Source organism: Sus scrofa, chromosome 8 (genome assembly GCF_054392235.1).
Source record: "Sus scrofa isolate SSC_HxYL_T2T_F1_AM1 chromosome 8, Sscrofa_HxYL_maternal_Yorkshire_Landrace_v2.0, whole genome shotgun sequence".
Taxonomy (NCBI): Eukaryota; Metazoa; Chordata; class Mammalia; order Artiodactyla; family Suidae; genus Sus; species Sus scrofa.
The window spans coordinates 1,440,508-1,457,254 of NC_139390.1; the positions used below are offsets into that span (position 1 = coordinate 1,440,508).

General features: G+C 49.7%; 1 protein-coding gene across 7 annotated transcripts in view; it reads left to right on the top strand.

The window, feature by feature from the left end:
• Positions 1 to 16,747, top strand: part of FAM193A (family with sequence similarity 193 member A) — a 136,354-nt gene that overhangs the window by 17,852 nt on the left and 101,755 nt on the right. Inside the window, exon 1 of one of the 7 annotated variants that reach the window (XM_084971283.1) lies at positions 2,388 to 2,625. The exons of 5 other annotated variants lie outside the window; for them this stretch is intronic. The gene's annotated coding sequence lies outside the window, so the exon portion shown is untranslated. Of the gene's footprint in view, positions 1 to 2,387; positions 2,626 to 16,747 lie in introns of those variants that run through there. One more of the 7 variants, XM_084971285.1, reaches the window with a different exon arrangement.

Genomic DNA, 16,747 nt, shown 5'->3' on the forward strand with positions numbered 1-16,747 from the left:
TTTGGATAGTCTTGGGATTGATGCATTTATCAGTATTTTAGGACTGGCGTATTTTCATAACTGGATTTCATCTCACTCAGATGCTCTTGAAAGTGGAGTCGTATTCAGGGTCAGATGCTGGATGACTCACATACATCTGGAGATTTTCACACCTAATATTTATTTATTTAGTCTTTTTTGGGCTGCACTCGCAGCATATGGAAGTTCCCAGTTTAGGGGCTGAATCAGAGCTACACCTGCCGGCCTGCACCACAGCCACAGCAACGCTGGATCCCTAAGTCCCTGAGTGAAGCCAGGATCGAATCCGCTTCCTTATGGATACTAGTTGGGTTCATTACTGCTAAGCCACAGTGGGCACGCCTCACACCTATTATTTAAGTAACAGGCACTTGAAGCATGAATTCTGATCTTCCCTTGTGAGTATCTTCTGCAGTCGTGACCCTTTTCCACTCAATAGCCTGAGAGTTCTTGAGAATTGAGGTTCTGGGCAGTTAGGCAGTACTGCATGCTGGGGGTCCTGGTGGCCGTCTGCACAGTCTGGGGCCGGCGAGGCTCTGCGCTGCCTGATCACCCCAGTCGTCTTTGTCCCCGCAGGGCAGACCGCAGCCACTCACGTCCTCCGCTGGTCAGGATGTAGCTCCTTCTGCCAGCCACGGTGGGTTTGCTGATTTGGATCTCTTACGGCGTTTTAAGTTGGGAGTAATTCTGAACTGAAGCTAGCAAAATAAACCAAATCTCCACACCCTTAGCACATGGACGTGCCCAGCCAGGGATCCAGCCCGCACAGAGTTGCACCCTCGCCACAGCTGCAGTAACGTGGGTCCTTGGTGATGGTGATGATTCTGCTTTTAAGGGCAGCCTGTGGAGGCTCCCAGGCCAGGGGTCCAGTCGGAGCTACAGCTGCCAGCCTACGCCACAGGCACAGCCACGCCAGATCCGAGCCGCGTCTGCGACCTACACTACAGCTCACGCAACGCCAGATCCTTCACCCACTGAGCGAGGCCAGGGATCAAACCCGCAACCTCATGGGTCCTCGTCAGATTTGTTTCCACTGCACCACGACGGGAGCTCCAGGGCTGGATCCTTAACCCAGGCGGGACTGGAATTCTCCAGCCCTGCCTCTTGACTGGAGTCACTGAAACGCTTTTCTTCCTTTCGCTGCTGAAGTCCCATGGTGACACAGGAGATCAGCCCTCCCACGTCTTCCTGAAAGGCTGTGCGCCACTGGAAGGAGGTGTGGCAGTTACCCCCTGGCTGCAGGACGTGGCTTCTCAGCCCAGGTTTGGGGGGTGAATGTCTGCATTAAGCCTCACTGGCAGGCGGTTTGGGGTGGGCATCACACACCCTGAGTGCTGACATTCGTGCTTCTCCCTCTGCCGAGCCGTCCCTCCTCTGCCCCTTCTCTGTCGTTTGCATGAAACACCAGGTCACCTGGCGGGCGGCGGCGGCGGCGGCGGCGGCGGCGGCCCTGGCCCTGGGTAACTGAAGATAGGACTGCCACACTCGGCAGCTCTGGCCCCCAGGATACCCTGCTTGCTGTGGCAGCTGCCCGAGCTCCCTCTCTCCTCGCTGGCCCACCTCACCTGCAGGCTCTGCTCTTTGGCAACTGCCTGCCGGGACCCCAGGTCTTCCTCCTGGTGGCCTTTGATGATTGCGGGTTGATAGCGCTTTGTACGTTGGGTCTTGGTTCTCAGAAGTGGACCAGTTCGCATTTTTCTGCTAGGCTTGGTGGGTCCCTGACCGTGCTGCTGGGGGTTGGTTACCCATCCCGAGGCGTGAGGGAGCGGGCAGGGCCTGGGGCGCCAGGCTGTGGACGGTGGGGGCACGTTCCCTGATGAGGCCGCTTGCAGGCGAGCTTGGAAACTCACAGCTGTTGGGCCTGCACTTGCGGTTAGTTGCATGTGAGAAATTCACATGTGCCGTGTGAGTCTGGCAGTAAGTGGTGCTGAGGCAGAAAACCTAATTTTATTTAAAGACATCTTCGTGGAGGAAGGTCTTGAGGGATACGTGTCAAGTAAAATTCCAGACCAGACCTGTTTTCCACTTTTCTAAAATCTTGGTCAGAACATCAAAACAGATTCGGAAGACTGAGTTTCAACTAAAGGTTAAGCCGAAAGTCACATTTCAAGCTTGCTTTCTAATACCGTTTCCCCCCGAGTGAGGCCCTGTGTGGCTCTGGAAACCAGATTGAATGAGGATGTGACTTCAGAGAGCCCCAGCTGGGTGGGGCCCGGGCGCCTTGCCAGCCTTGCCAGGAACTCACCCTGTGACCCAGTGAGTCTCTCGTCCTCCTCTTTTGTAAAATGAGACATTTCGGTGGGACTAAAGGTTGCGGGCTGGGCCTGGCGGCTGCTGCACAGAGATTGAAACTGTCACTCAGGCCGGTAGGAGGGAAGGGAGCCTTGTGCTGTGTCCAGCCCGCTGAAATGTGCTGGAGCAGGGAGCCTGGGAGGCACCGGGTGGAGCCTGGAGGGCTAGACCGCGGCTTTGGCTCTTTTGGTGAAGAGCGCCTGCAGACACTTGGTGGGCCTTGAGAAGCAGAGAAGCCTGTTCTGGCCGCAGTGAGAATGATGGTTTGTCGGGTGACAGTAGACACAGGGAGGCCGAAGGCCCCTCGTAATCCAGGTGAGAGGAGGCAGTAGAGGTGGAGAACGAGGTGGGTGAGTGCCGGAAGGTCAGCGTGGGTTCTCAGGAGTCTGACTTTAGAAAGGGTTTTCCCTGAGATGGGGCCTCTGCAGAAGGGCTGGATCTGGGGGGCCTTGCTTGTGCTTGTGTGTTCGCTACCAAACAGCTCGGAGCACGGGCCCTGCTCTTATCTGCATGCAGCTCCGTGTTGAGGTCTGATGTCGCCGCATGTCTGTCACGCGTGGCCCTCTGTCCCATGAGCATCTGCTGAGTGCCTGCTTGTTGGGCTCTGTCTGGACAGACTTGGAGGTTCTCCTCTGTCCATCTAATGACATGAACTTTTATCTTGCTAAGGTGGCAGGGTTTTGAGCAGAAGCGTGGCATGCTGTCACTCAGGGTCTGAAGGAATTGTTCTAGATGCGTCGTGGTCGTCAGGTGCAGAGGCGGAGGCAGGAACACCAGGGAGCCGCCCGGTGTCAGGTGCTGGCAGGCGTTTGGCGGGTGTGTGGTGTGCCTCCTGGATTTTGGCGTAGGGGTGGCGGTGGAGAACGGGCCGTGGTGTCTTCTCAGGAGCACAGATCTTCCTTGCATGGGGTGGGGCTGTCCCTCGCACCAGGATGGCTGCCTCTGCTTGTCGGCCGTTCTCTTTGCAGTGGGCACTGCCGGGAGCTCTGGCTCGCCATTGCCACAGGGGTTGAGGTGTGTAAATTTGGCTTTGGACATGTTGAGCCCAAAGTGCCTTGAGATACCTAAGGGGAGGTGCAGCTTACATAGTTGCCTCAAAGGCATTTGAGCCCCAAACTGCCTTCTGGGAATTATATGTATTGATGGTTAGTGGACATGGTTGGCGGAGGGACAGCGTAGGTGAGCAGAGGCCGAGGACAGGGCCTCAGGTTCTCTGACGTTCAGAAGCTGCAGCCTCGTTCCCGGAGTGAATGCTTACGTCTAAACTGTCTTAATAAACTTGAACAGAGGAGTTTTAAATTCTACACGCACAGCATTTTTCATTTATGAATGAATCATTTTGCATTAATTTAAAAGCAAACAAAATAAGAAGCAACATTAACTCATTAATTCTGGTTATCAAGAAGTTATTTTGGTAGGAAATAGGCCTTATGCCCTATTGGAAGCATTGAAAAGCTGATCTGAATTTAAAAAAACAACGTGGGGCATGAAAGCTTCCTAACCTTTTAGGTTGGGAAAGGAGGCCTGGCGTCCCACTGCTTGTCTCCCGGTTCCTGTTCCTCCAACCCCACCCCCCAAATGCTTGCCTTGCTTCTTGCTCAGGCCCTGGGTGAGAGATGGTGGCCCCTTTCAGGGAGGGAGGCAGCAAGGACAGTGCTTTGCTGTGGGGACAGGGACCCTCAGGCCCAGGTTGATGCCCACCAAGTGAGTAGCATCTGGTCAGTGGCAGCGTGTGCAGAGGGTGCAGCAGCCGGGCTCAGACTCGCCACGGGGTGTCAGGAGCTGGCCCTCAAGTTGGTGCAGTTTAAAGAATGCAGATTGAGGAGTTCCCGTCGTGGTTCAGTGCTTCACAAATCTGCCTCGTATCCGTGAGGATGTGGGTTCGAGCCCGGCCTCCCACAGTGGGTTGAGGATCCGGCGTTGCCGTGAGCTGTGGTGGAGGTCGCAGACGTGGCTCGGATCTGCACTGCTGGGGCTGTGGTGCAGGCCGGCGGCTGCAGCTGTGATTCGACTCCTAGCCTGGGAACCTCCGTATGCCGTGGGTGTAGCCCCAAAGAGACAGTAAATAAATAAAATAATAAATAAAAATCTCCCAGTTGCAAATATGGAAACGGAGGGTTAAATGACTTGTTTTGGGGTAAACGGTGCAGTTTTCAACCACTGCTAAACTGCGTTTTATTTTGAGTGTGTATTTTCTAAGCAGCTGTAGGGTTCCGTGTTGTTTTTAAAAACAGACTTTTTTTGTTAACACCGTGTGGGATATCTTATTTCTCAGAAGAAAAAAAAGGAGTTCTACAAAGGTTGCGTGACTTCTCAAAGTTATGTGGCTTGTTAGGAGGTGGAGTTGGGAAAATCCAAGCATTCTGGCTCCAGAGATCCAGGCTTTTCTTGCCAAAATGCTATCTTTCTGCAATTTCTCCTTTTAGTTACCACTGATGTTCCACCTGCTTGTGCTGGTCTGCCCTTTGCAGGAACGGTGCCGGTAGAGACATTAAAGTCATTCCCATTAATTTATTCCACTATATTCTTTCATTTATTTATTAATTATTATTTATTCGTCCTTTTGCCTTTTCTAGGGCTGCTCCCGCGGCATATGGAGGTTCCCAGGCTAGGGGTCCAATCAGAGCTGTAGCCGCCGGCCTACGCCAGAGCCACAGCAACGCGGGATCCGAGCCGCGTCTGCAACTACACCACAGCTCATGGCAACGCCAGGTCCTTAACCCACTGGGCCAGGCCAGGGATGGAACCGGCAACCTCATGGTTCCTAGTCGGATTCGTTAACCACTGCGCCACGATGGGAATTCCTCCACTATATTCTTGATATGTTTTTAGGCATTTTTTAAAAAGGCATTTGTTTTTGTTTTAGTTTTTCTCTTTGGTTGCACCAGGCTTCGGGTTCAGGGATAGAACCCTTGCCACAGCCCAAGCTGCTGCAGTGACAATGCCAGATCCTTAACCTGTTGCACCACATGGGAACTTCAAAGATACATTTTTTTCCCTTCTCTTTAGGGCTGCACCTGGGGGTTATGGAAAGTTCCCAGGCTAGGGGTTGAATCAGAACTGCAGCTGCTGGTCTGTGCCACAGCCACAGCAGTGTGGGGGATTCGAGCCGCATCTGTGACCTGCGCTACAGCTTGCAGCAACACCGCAAGCTCCTTAACTCGTGGAGCCAGGCCAGGGGTCTAACCTGCATCCTTGCGAACACTGTGTCCGGCTCCTAACCTGCCGAGTCACAGTGGAAACCCCAGAAATAGGTATTTTTAAAGAAGACGTACTCTGTGGGGTTTACCACCTGTTTTGTGTTCTGTTTATCCTTGACCATCACCGTCGCTGGTCACCGTTTTTGTTGGTTGGTTTCTTCTTTTTTTAACCTTAGCAGGTTACAAGGCGTTAGGAGTCTGGGTGGCCAGGCTAGCTCCTGGGTACTGAAACAGTATCTGGTGCCAGTGTTCAGCTCTTGGATGCTAAGACTTCTGATGGATCCCAACCAGCCTTGTGACGGAGGGAAGGCAGAACTTACACTGAGGTGAGAGGGGGGTGCTGCTCTGGTCTGGACCCCGGTTTCCTGGGTGTTTGGAGAACCAGCACCATCTGTTGGGCGTCTGTGCAGTGTGTACGGCTGCAGCTTGTGGGACAGCTCTCTGACTCCAGAGGCGAGTCTCCTGTCCAGTACGGTGAGTTCCCAGGAGGCCGTTCCACCGTTCTCTAGGGCCAGGTGCTTCTGCGTGAGGGGTGTGCGGCGAGATGAGTGCATCCCAGGGTCATGGGCCCATCACCTCACTTTCTTTGTGAAACACACTCCTTGGGAGTTCCTGTTGTGGCGCAGCGGAAATGAACCCGACGAGTATCCAGGAGGCCTCACTCACCGGGTGGGGGAGCCGGCGTTGCCGTGAGCTGTGGTGTAGGTCACAGATGCGGCTTGGATCTGGTGTTGCTGTGGCTGTGGTGCCGGCTGGTGGCTAAAAAATTAAAAAATATAAAACAAACTCCTTGGCCACTGTTGTGTCGTAACAGTGAATAAGGATGTTATTAATTGCTGAGGCTGGGAGGAGAATGAGTCAGGTTTCAGAGAGCAGATGATTCCTGAATTCTGTCCAAGGATGAAGGCCGTTTTCCAAGTGGGTAATGAGAGGAGGGCCCTCTGTGACCCTCCCAGCAAGGCACTTCATCTCCGTCTCGTGAGTTCAGGTCCTGGTTCAGACTTGTGGATTCGAATCCCAGCTCTGGTGTTGGGTGAGGTTACTCAGTGGTTCTGTTCTGTTCCTTAGCTTTCAGGACTTCAGAGTGAGGCCATAGTGCCTACCTTTGCTCAGGAGGAGGTAGATGGACAGGTGGGGCACAGGCCTGGCACTTTGCTCTGAGCCCGGGAGCCCGGGACTCGCCGCCTCTTCTCCGGCTTTCATTCCTCGCGGCAGTTCGCCTCCCTGCCGCCTTGGGAGGGCTGCAGAACCAACTCGCCCTTCGCATCCGTCTCCAGCACCTTGTCGGTCTTCAGTAAATAGTGAACCAGCTGCATCCATGGAGGAAGGAGGGAGAAAGGGGTTATTTTCTAACTGGGGGGTTATTTCTGCCGGTGCCTTTCTGGTGATATGTTTTATCTTCATTTCACTTTCCTTGCATGCAGCATAGACCATTAGGTGAGAACAGATACTGGTAACTGGCAGATGGTTTTATCAGCGGGGCGTGGCCCTCTGCGTTCAAGTTGAGGCGGGGGTTGGGGGTCCACTCGGGTAGTGCTCAGTGCCGTTGGGACCCCAGCCCCCTCACCATGCGCTTCTCTGACTGGGCGGGTGGTGGTGGGGAGCTTCCAGTTTCTTCTCATTTAGACAGATGTAAACAGAATGACTATTTCAACCAGTTAACTGTATCCTAACCCCCAAACCAAGTGAGTAATTGAAAATATATGTATCGCGAGGGAATAGGAACACAGTGCATAGGTAGATGGAGAGGTTGAGAGCTCTCTGGTTCTCAGTGATTTAAAAATTCAGGGACTGGGGCCGGGGAAGTGGGGAGTTGCTCATCAGCGAGTGTAAAGTTTAAGTGAAGCTGGATAAATAAACTTGAGAGATCTGCTCTGTAACATTGTACCAATAGTCAATACATATTGTACACCTAAAAAAATTTGTTATGAAGGTAGATCTTTTAAGTGTTCTTACCACGAAAAAATAAAATTTCAAAAAAAATTCAGGAGTTCCCATTGTGGTGCATCGGAAACGAATCCACCTACTAAGCATGAGGTTTTGGGCTTGATCCCTGGCCTCACTCAGTGTTTAAAGAACCAGCGTTGCTGTGAGCTGTGGTGTAGGCCGGCAGCTGTAGCTCTGATTTGACCCCTAGCCTGGGAACCTCCGTATGCCGCCGGTGCACCCCTAAAAAGCAAAAAAAAAAAAAAAAAAAATTCAGTCTGACAGTCTTAAGTCCTGTGACAGGGACCCCCCCCGCCCCAGGGTCAGACCCCTGTGCTCCTGTGTGGTGCCTGGGTCACTCCTGTTGGTGTGCAGTGCCGGCTAGCCCCGATCTCTCCCTTTGCGGGAAGGGCTCTGAGCCCTCCGTCCTCGCAGTGCCTGTGGGGCAGGTGTCTGAGGATGAGGACACTGAAGCAGAAAGGTTGAGTACGTGGCACTGGGCAGTCTGGCCTTGGAGTGGGCACTTTTTTACTTGTATTTTTTCAGCCACACCCTTGGCATGTGGACGTTCCCAGGCCAGGAATGGAATCTGAGCTGCAGCTGCCGCCTAAGCCACAGCTGCGGCAACTCCAGGTCCTTAACCCACGGCGCCGCCTAGGACTCTGGAGCGGGCGTTCTTCCTCGCGCCTTGCAGACGTCGTTACAGACTGGCTTTTATTTTTAACTTGTTCTCTGCTTTGAAAAAGTAGCTTAATTAGGCATAATTTGCACACGGTAAGATGCACCCACCTGAAGCGTACAGTCCTGAGAGTACTGGCAAATGTCTGACAGCTCAGCTAAGACTCGGAAAATGTCCGTCACCCTGCGGAGAGGCTGGACTGGACCCCCGGTGCCAGTCCAGCCTCTCTCCCTCCCTCGTGCAGCCAGTGAGGGTTATTGACAGGATTTGATGAAAAATTACTGTCTCGCTAACACTTTAGTTTGGTACGCTTCTTTTTCTTCTTTTTTCCTTTTTTTTCTGCCCCTTCTGGGTTTAATTTAGCTTGTTTTATGTTTCCATTTTACTCTTTTATTGACTTATTATTTATACCTCTTAAAACATTTTTATGGCTATTGTTTTTGGATTTAACAGTGTGCGTTTTAAAGTAATCCAGAGTTTACCTTCAAATGATGTGTTACTGCTTCCCAGTGTATTGTAAGGACCTTACACACTATATTCCCAATTCGTCTTTGTGCTTTTTTTTTTTCATTGTAGAATCATACCCTTGGCATATGGAGGTTCACAGGCTAGGGGTCGAATTAGAGCTGTAGCTGCCATCCTACACCACAGTCACAGCAACGCCAGATCTGAGCCACATCTGCCACCTACACCACAGCTCATGGCAATGCCAGATCCTTAACCCACTGAGTGAGGCCAGGGATGAACCCACGTCCTCATGGATGCTAGTCTGATTCTTTCCTGCTGCGCCATGAAGAGAACTTCTCTTCTTTGTGCTATTGATGGTATTCATTTTACATGTACTATAAACACACAGTAGATTGCTTCTTTTTTTTTTTTTTTTTGGAGGGGGGCTGCACCCCAGCATGCGGAAGTTCCTGGGCCAGGGATTGAACCTGCACCACAGCAGTGACTGGAGCAACTGTAGTGACAATGTAGGATCCTTAACTCACTGCACCACACGGAATTCCACTCTTTTTGCTTTTGAAAGTCATCTTTCAGTGCAGTTTTTTAAAGGGGAAAAACTGATTTTATTTTACTTTCATTGTATTCTATTTTCAGGATTCTTCATTTCTTTGAGTAGATCCACGTTTCAATCTTATACTATATTTTTTCTGCTTAAAATATTGTCTTTAATATTTCTTGTAGGTTAAGTCTTCTTGGCAATGAATTTCTTCAGTGTTTCTTTCTGGGAAAGTCTTTATTTCTCATTGATTGATTGATTGTCTTTTTTTGGGCCACACCTGCTGCATGTGGAGGTTCCCAGGCTAGGGGTCTAATCAGAGCTGTTGCCACCGGCCTACGCCACAGCCACAGCAACTCCAGATCTGAGCCGCGTCTTCAACCCACACCACAGCTCACAGCAGCGCCAGATCCTTAAACCCACTGAGTGAGGCCAGGGATTGAACTGGCAACCCCGCGGTTCCTAGTCGGATTCGTTTCTGCTGCGCCATGACGGGAATGCCTCCGTTATTTTTAATGATTCCTTTGCTGGGTATAGAAATTTGAGTGAATAGGTTTTTAAATGTTTTTATCCCCCTCCCCTCCTTTTCAGTTTGGCTGACATGGTTTTTTACAAGAAGCTTGCTTTTAATTGTGTCTGTTCTTCTGTGTGTAATGTGTCTCTTATCCCTGACAGCCTTCAGAGGTTTCACTTTTTTGTTTTCAGCAGTTTGGCAGTGATATGACCAGGGTTTTTGTTGTTGTTTGTTTATCCTGCTTGACGTTTTTTCTGAGCTTCTTGGATCTGTGGTTTGGTGTCTGTCATTAATTTGGGAAATTTTGGAAACATTGTTTCTTCTGCTCTTTGTTCACCTCTTCTACTTACAGGTCTGGGAGGATGTTTTAAATTTTCTCCCTTCTGGGGTATTCTGTCCAGCCCTCATTCCTGCTCATTTTTCTCTTTTTGCTTCAGTTGGGGATTTTCTCTGACCTATCTTAAGCGTCACGGATTCCATTTTCATTTCTCGAGTTAAATTACCCCCTGATATTTCATGTTGTCCATCTCTTCTGTTAGAGTTGTTAACATGTTTTTTTGTTTGTTTGTTTTTTGTTTTTTTGTCTTTTTAGCTATTTCTTGGGCCGCTCCCGCGGCATATGGAGGTTCCCAGGCTAGGGGTCGAATCAGAGCTGTAGCTGTCGGCCTACGCCAGAGCCACAGCAACGCGGGATCCGAGCCACATTTGCAACCTACACCACAGCTCACGGCAACGCCGGATCCTTAACCCACTGAGCAAGGGCAGGGACCGAACCCACAACCCCATGGTTCCTAGTCGGATTCGTTAACCACTGCGCCACGATGGGAACTCCATGTTTTAACGACTAAAACAGAGTCACTTTAAATTCCCTGTCAGGTACTCCCAAGCACCTGCTTCATGTCTGAGTCTTGGTTTTTGGTCATGCCCACAGCATTTGGATGTTCTGGGCCAGGGTCCAATCCAAGCAGCACTGCCACGTATGCCGCAGCTGTGGCAATGCCAGATCCTTAACCTGCTGTGCCAAGCTGGTCATCAAACCCATGCCTCAGCAGCAACCTGAGCCATTGCAAAGACAGTGCCGGATCCTTAGCCCACTGCTCCACAGTGGGAACTCCTGAGTTTTATTTCGATGATTGCTTTGTCTCTTGGGAGTGTGGGGTTTTGTAAAAAAAAAAAAAAAAAAAAAATACCTTTTGTATATTATTTTAATACTTAGAATTACTTATTTGTAGTAATTCTTGTAAACATCTATTTGTACTTATTTCACAAAGCACACGCAAGATATTTCGCCTGCCTGTTTCCAAAACCACGCATGTTGATTGGGGCAGGGGAAACCAAAAGTGGTTTCGTGGCTGTCAGCGGGCACAGCTGGGCCTTCTGTCCTGCAGTTTGCATTACTTTTGTTGGGAGTCGGGCTTGTCGTTGCCGTGGGTGTTGTCCGAGCAGGAGCACCGCAGCCTTCGGAGCCCATCGTGGTGGCTGGTGTTGAGTGTGGGGTGGTGACCCGAGCCGTGAGTCTGCCCTCTCTGTCGTGCCTCACCTGGCTTCTCCTTGCAGCCCCTTGTTCCTCTCCCGTCGCTCTCCTAGCCGTATTCCACTTTTAGCTGCTAGGTGAAGCCTGTTGACTTGGCTGTGTGCGGTAGTGGGGTGCTGGCTTCTCATTCTGGGTAAGGCTGAGTCTTAGGTGGGTGTGGCGACCCTGAGTCTTGGGGTGCAGCCTTCTCAGCTCTCCTGCCCCTTCCTTGGCTACAGGGGGAAGGGACTCGCCGTGGAATCTTGCCTTTCCTCCAGGAGCAGCTGCCTTGAGCCCCTTTTCCTTCCCCCAGGTGCAGGGAGTATTTACCAGCACGTCGCCTGCGCGGGCTTCTGTTCCTTAGTGGAGATGGGGGAAGGAGCTGTGTGGCATTTCTCATTCCCTCCCCAGTTCTGCACCGCCCTCGATGCTTCTTAAGGCTCTTGCATGTCTTGCCAGTGGCCACCCACTGGATTTCACAGAGAGGTTGCCCAGGGGTACAGACTCTCCCGACCCCTGTGACCCCGGGCATTGTCCTGCCAGCCTGCCCTCAGCCTTCAGCAGTGTGCCTTTTCTTCTCAGGGAGCTTCTGGCAGTGTCTGATCGCATCTGCCTCAGGTCTTTCCTTGCAGGCACTTAGATTTTGGGTCAGTTTGCTCTGTGACATCAGTTTCCTAATAGGTTCCCAAAAAAGTCGTGAACTTGAAGTTAATCTGGTTGGTCTTCACTGCCCAAGCGTGAGCAGGGCTCCTCCCAGCCTCTCCATCCTGGAGCCGCAGCTAGAAGCAACCATGTCACGAGGAACGTGTTTCTAAGTTTCATGAAGGTCCAGGTAGTCAATTGGGGTTCCTGCACATCTTTCTCTATCCCAAGGTTGAAATATTTTGTCTGTTTTAAGTAGAAAAATCTTCTGTCTACTCTGGATTGGGAAGATTTTCTACTTTGCTTTCTTTGTGAAGTTTCGTAATTTTAGGTTAGAGTTTACGACGGTGTGAGCTAAGGTTGCAGGTGCCTCCCCCCCCCCCCCCGCTGCCCCCCGCTCCCGCCGAGGGTGTCCAGTTGTGTGTTCTTCCCCCAGGGGTCATCTTGTTGCTTTGTCAAACACTTATTCCTTTCTCTCAAAACTTTTTATCGTTAAATATCATCAAAGTGCATAAAACAAGTGTACAGCTCTGCAAATTATTTTCATTTGAGCCCTGGTATAAGCACTGTTCAGATAAAGAAATAGAATGTTTCCGGGACTCCAAAAGCCCACGAAATGCTGCGTGCTGACTACAGTGCCCTTTCTCTTACCTTCATAGGTAACCACTGAGCCGCATTCCTCACGTTATTTTTGAGCGTGGTTGTGCATATTTCCACTCCACCAGCAGGGCATGAGAGTTCCCATCCTTTACTTTTTTTTTTTTTTTTTTTAAGGGCCGCACACGCGGCATATGGATGTTCCCAGGCTAGGGGTCTGATTGGAGCCGCAGCTGCCAGGCTACACCACAGCCACAGCAACGCCAGATCCGGGCCGTGTCTGTGACCTACACCACAGCTCACGGCAACGCCAGATCCTTAACCCACTGATCGAGGCCAGAAATTGAACCCACAACCTCATGGATACTAGTTGGATTTGTTTCTGCTGCACCACGACGGGAACTCCATAAAATTTTTGACTTAGTATGGTTTTGTCACAATTTCTCATTTTAGCCACTCTGCTTGGTTTATGGTGTTATTTTACTTCAATTTTAATTTACATGTCCTTGATTATGTGTGAAATTATCTTTTCATGTGTTAATGAACCATATGGATTTCTTCTTTTAGGTTTAAGTCTTTTGCCCTTTTTTCTATGGAGTTGCATATCTTTTTATTTTTCTTGCTTGTTCACTTTGTGTTGTCTCTTGAGTAGAAGTTTTAGTTTTAAGAAGTTGAGTCTTCATCTTTTCCTGTTTGCTGTAGTGCTTTTGGTGTCTTCCTTCACCTGAGATCACCAGGATACCAGGGTTCTCTTTCACAGTTAGATCTTCTCTCTCTTTTTTCTTTTTGTCTTTTTAGGGCCGAACCTGCAGCATATGGAGGTTCCCAGGCCAGGGATTGAATTGGAGTTGTAGCTGCTGGTCTACACCACAGCCACAGCAACGCTGGCTCCTTAACCCACTGGGCAAGGTCAGGGATCGAACCGAGTCCTCATGGATACCAGTCGGGTTCGATACCACCGAGCCACAGCGGGAACTCCTCACTTTAGATCTCTAATTTCAAAGTTAAGTTTTATGGTGTGAGATCGGGGTTTGATTTAGTCCCCCTCCCGCCACCTGATTCAGATACTTGGTTGTCCCAGTACCGTGATTTTAAAGGGCTCTTCTTCCCGCAGTGCTCTGGAGCGTCATCAGTGTTACAGGGTCCATCTCTGCCTGTTCTGTCCTGTTCCTTGGTCTGTCTGTCCTTGGGCCAGCACCACCCTCTCTCAGCTGCCACAGCTTCGGCGTGAGTCTCGGGTCAGTCTTCCCTGTGCTTCAGGAGTGCCGGCGTGTTCTTGGCCCTGTGTATTTCCGTGTAGATTTAGACGTTGTTTCTCAGTTGCCACGTAAAAGCTTGCTGGGATTTTGATTCAGACTGCATTGCAGCACACGTAGATCCTTTTGAGGAATGTTGACTTTGTCGTCTTGAGTTTTTTGGTCTGTGGACATAGTATTTTTCCACATTTATTTGAAGTATCTTTACTTTTCTCAATGAAAGTTTGTAGTCTTCTCTGTATGTATGGTTTGTCTCTTGTTTTATTTATTCATTTTATTTATTTTTTGGTCACACCCATGGCATGTGGAGGTTCCTGGGCTGGGGATCAAACCTGAGCCACAGCAGTGACAACACTGGATCCTTAACCTGCTGAGCTACCAGGGAACTCCTGTCTCTTGTTTTAGATTTATCTTTTGGTGCTTGATAACTTTTAAAATCATTAAACTTACAAATAATTTCAAATTTATAGGAAAGTGTAAAAATGGTACAAAGCTTTGTATGCCTGTGGCCCAGGGTCCTCGGTGTTTGCTCTTTGACCACATTCGCTTTGTTGTTCCGCCTCTCTCCCTGTCTTTCCTCCTTCCTCCCTTTTCCTTCTCCCTGCCCGCTGAGTCTTAGGCCTTTTTTTCTGAACTCCTTAAGAAAAATTTCGAACCTCATGCTGACTACTCCTCAGTATTGTGTGTATTCCCTAAAAACAACCCTCTGTTCCGTACATACCTGTACACCTGTCAAAATCAGAAAATTAGCTTTATTACAGTGTGAGCACTTATCCAGAAATTCTATTCAGATTTCACCATTTGTCAAAAAAAAAAAAAAAAAAAATTTTTTTTTTTTTTTTTTTTTGTCTTTTTGCTATTTCTTGGGCCGCTTCCGCGGCATATGCAGGTTCCCAGGCTAGGGGTCGAATCAGAGCTGTAGCCACCAGCCTACGCCAGAGCCAGAGCCACAGCAACACGGGATCCGAGCCGCGTCTGCAACCTACACCACAGCTCACGGCAATGCCGAATCGTTAACCCACTGAGCAAGGGCAGGGACCGAACCCGCAACCTCATGGTCCCTAGTCGGATTCGTTAACCACTGCGCCACGACGGGAACTCCAAAAAAAACATTCTTAACAAAAACAAAAACCATTTTCCTTTTCCTTTCCTTTGTGGTCTGGAGTAAGTTCCAGGATCACTCATTGCATTTAGTTGCCGTATTCATTTATTTATTTATTTTTGCATTTTTTGCATTTTAGGGCCACACCTGCAGCATATGGAAGTTCCCAGGCTAGGGGTTGAATTGGAGCTACACCTGTCAGCCTACACCACAGCCACAGTAATGCCAGATCTGAGCTGCATCTGCACCCTATGCTGCAGCTTGCGGCAGAGCTGGATCCTTAACACACTGAGCGAGGCCAGGGATCGAACCTGCACCCTCATGGATAATAGTCAGGTTTGTAACCCGCTGAGCCGTAACAGAAACTCCTAGTGTCCTTTAAATCCGAGAGAGTTTCTCTGTCTTTTTTTATCCTTCATAACCTTTACATTTTTTGTGAGAACAGGCCACACACTTTGTAAATGACCCTCGATTTGGGTGTATCGGTGTTTCCTGAGTTTTGGCAGGAGTTGCACCCAGGTGTGCTGTATACCCTTTGCAGCACGTGATCTCAGGGGTTTGCGATGCCATTTGTTCCCTCACAGGTGGTGGCGACTCCTACCACCTGGCCAAGGCGGAGTCTGACCAGTTTCTTCACTCTGAAGCTAATTACAAGAACTGTGTGCTTGTTATAAGGCATCAGTATATTTTTTGAAGGAAGCACTCTGAGATTATCATAAATATCCTGTTTCCTTCGTTTCTGTTTGGTTTTGGCGGGGGGGGGGGGAGGGCGCTCCAGAAAAAAGATGGTATGCAGAAGTTCTCAGGCCAGCACTCGGCCCTGAGCCACAGCCCTCCCAGAAACATCTCATTTCTCATCAGACTTTCTCCCTCTAGTTTTAGCTGCATTGATGACTTCTGTTTGAATCCACTAGTTTGATGCTCGCTAGGTGACCATCTTCGAGTTGCAGTCTTCCTTCTGCATTGACATTGTGCGCTAACCTAGAACTTGGTTCCTTGTTATTTGTATGTCCCTTGTGTAAGTATGGACTTAGGGCTTCCTGGCTTTGGGGGCGGGGTCGTCTTGTTCCAGGCAGTGTATCAGATGTAGCCAGGGGGAGCCCTCCAGGACAGCCGATGAATCCCATGGGCTGTCTTCATCATTCTCTGACTCTTTCCTTCCTTTATGGCACCATATGTTCCACTCGCAACTGGCGTTTTCTCTTCCCAAGTCCTGAAATCAGCCATTGATCCAAGAACAGTAGTATTTGCAAATTAAAATTCAGGTGCTAGTTGTTCTCACAGGTAAAAGAGCTAGGATATAGGCGAATGCATGCGGGTGTGTGTGTGTGTTTACTGTGTTGAATCCAGTTCACACTGAATCTTTTCCGTTCCAGTCCGACATTTGGAGTTTATCACTAGCCTGCCTGCTGTCTGTGTTTGTACCTCTCTTCCCCTACAGTGAAAACCTGGCAGTATCGTCTTCAGCAGTTCACTCATGTACCTGCTCCTCCGGTGTGTTACCAGTTTCCAGCTGTCAGCCAGGTTCTTAGTAGCCCTGGTGCCAAACACAGATGTGTGCCCCCCCCAGCCTGTCCCTCCCCCAGGACCACTCCCTCACATCAGCTACCATGGCCATGGTTTCCAAGGGGCGAGGGCAGTGCTTGTTTTTTGTTTTTTAATTTTATAATGATTTTTATTTTTTCCATTATAGCCGGTTTATAGTGTTCTGTCAGTTTTCTGCTGTACAGCAAGGTGACCCCGTCACACATACATGTATACATTCTTTTTTCTCACATTATCAGGTTCCACCATAAGTGGCTAGACATAGTTCCCAGTGCTATACAGCAGGATCCCATTGCTTATCCATTCCAAAGGCAATAGTTTGCATCTATCAATGCCAAATTCCCAGTCCACCCCCCTCCCTCCCTCTTCCTCTTGGCAACCACAAGTCTGTTCTCCAGGCCCACGATTTTGTTTTCTGTGGAAAGGGTCATTTGTGCCTTATATTAGATTCCAGATATAA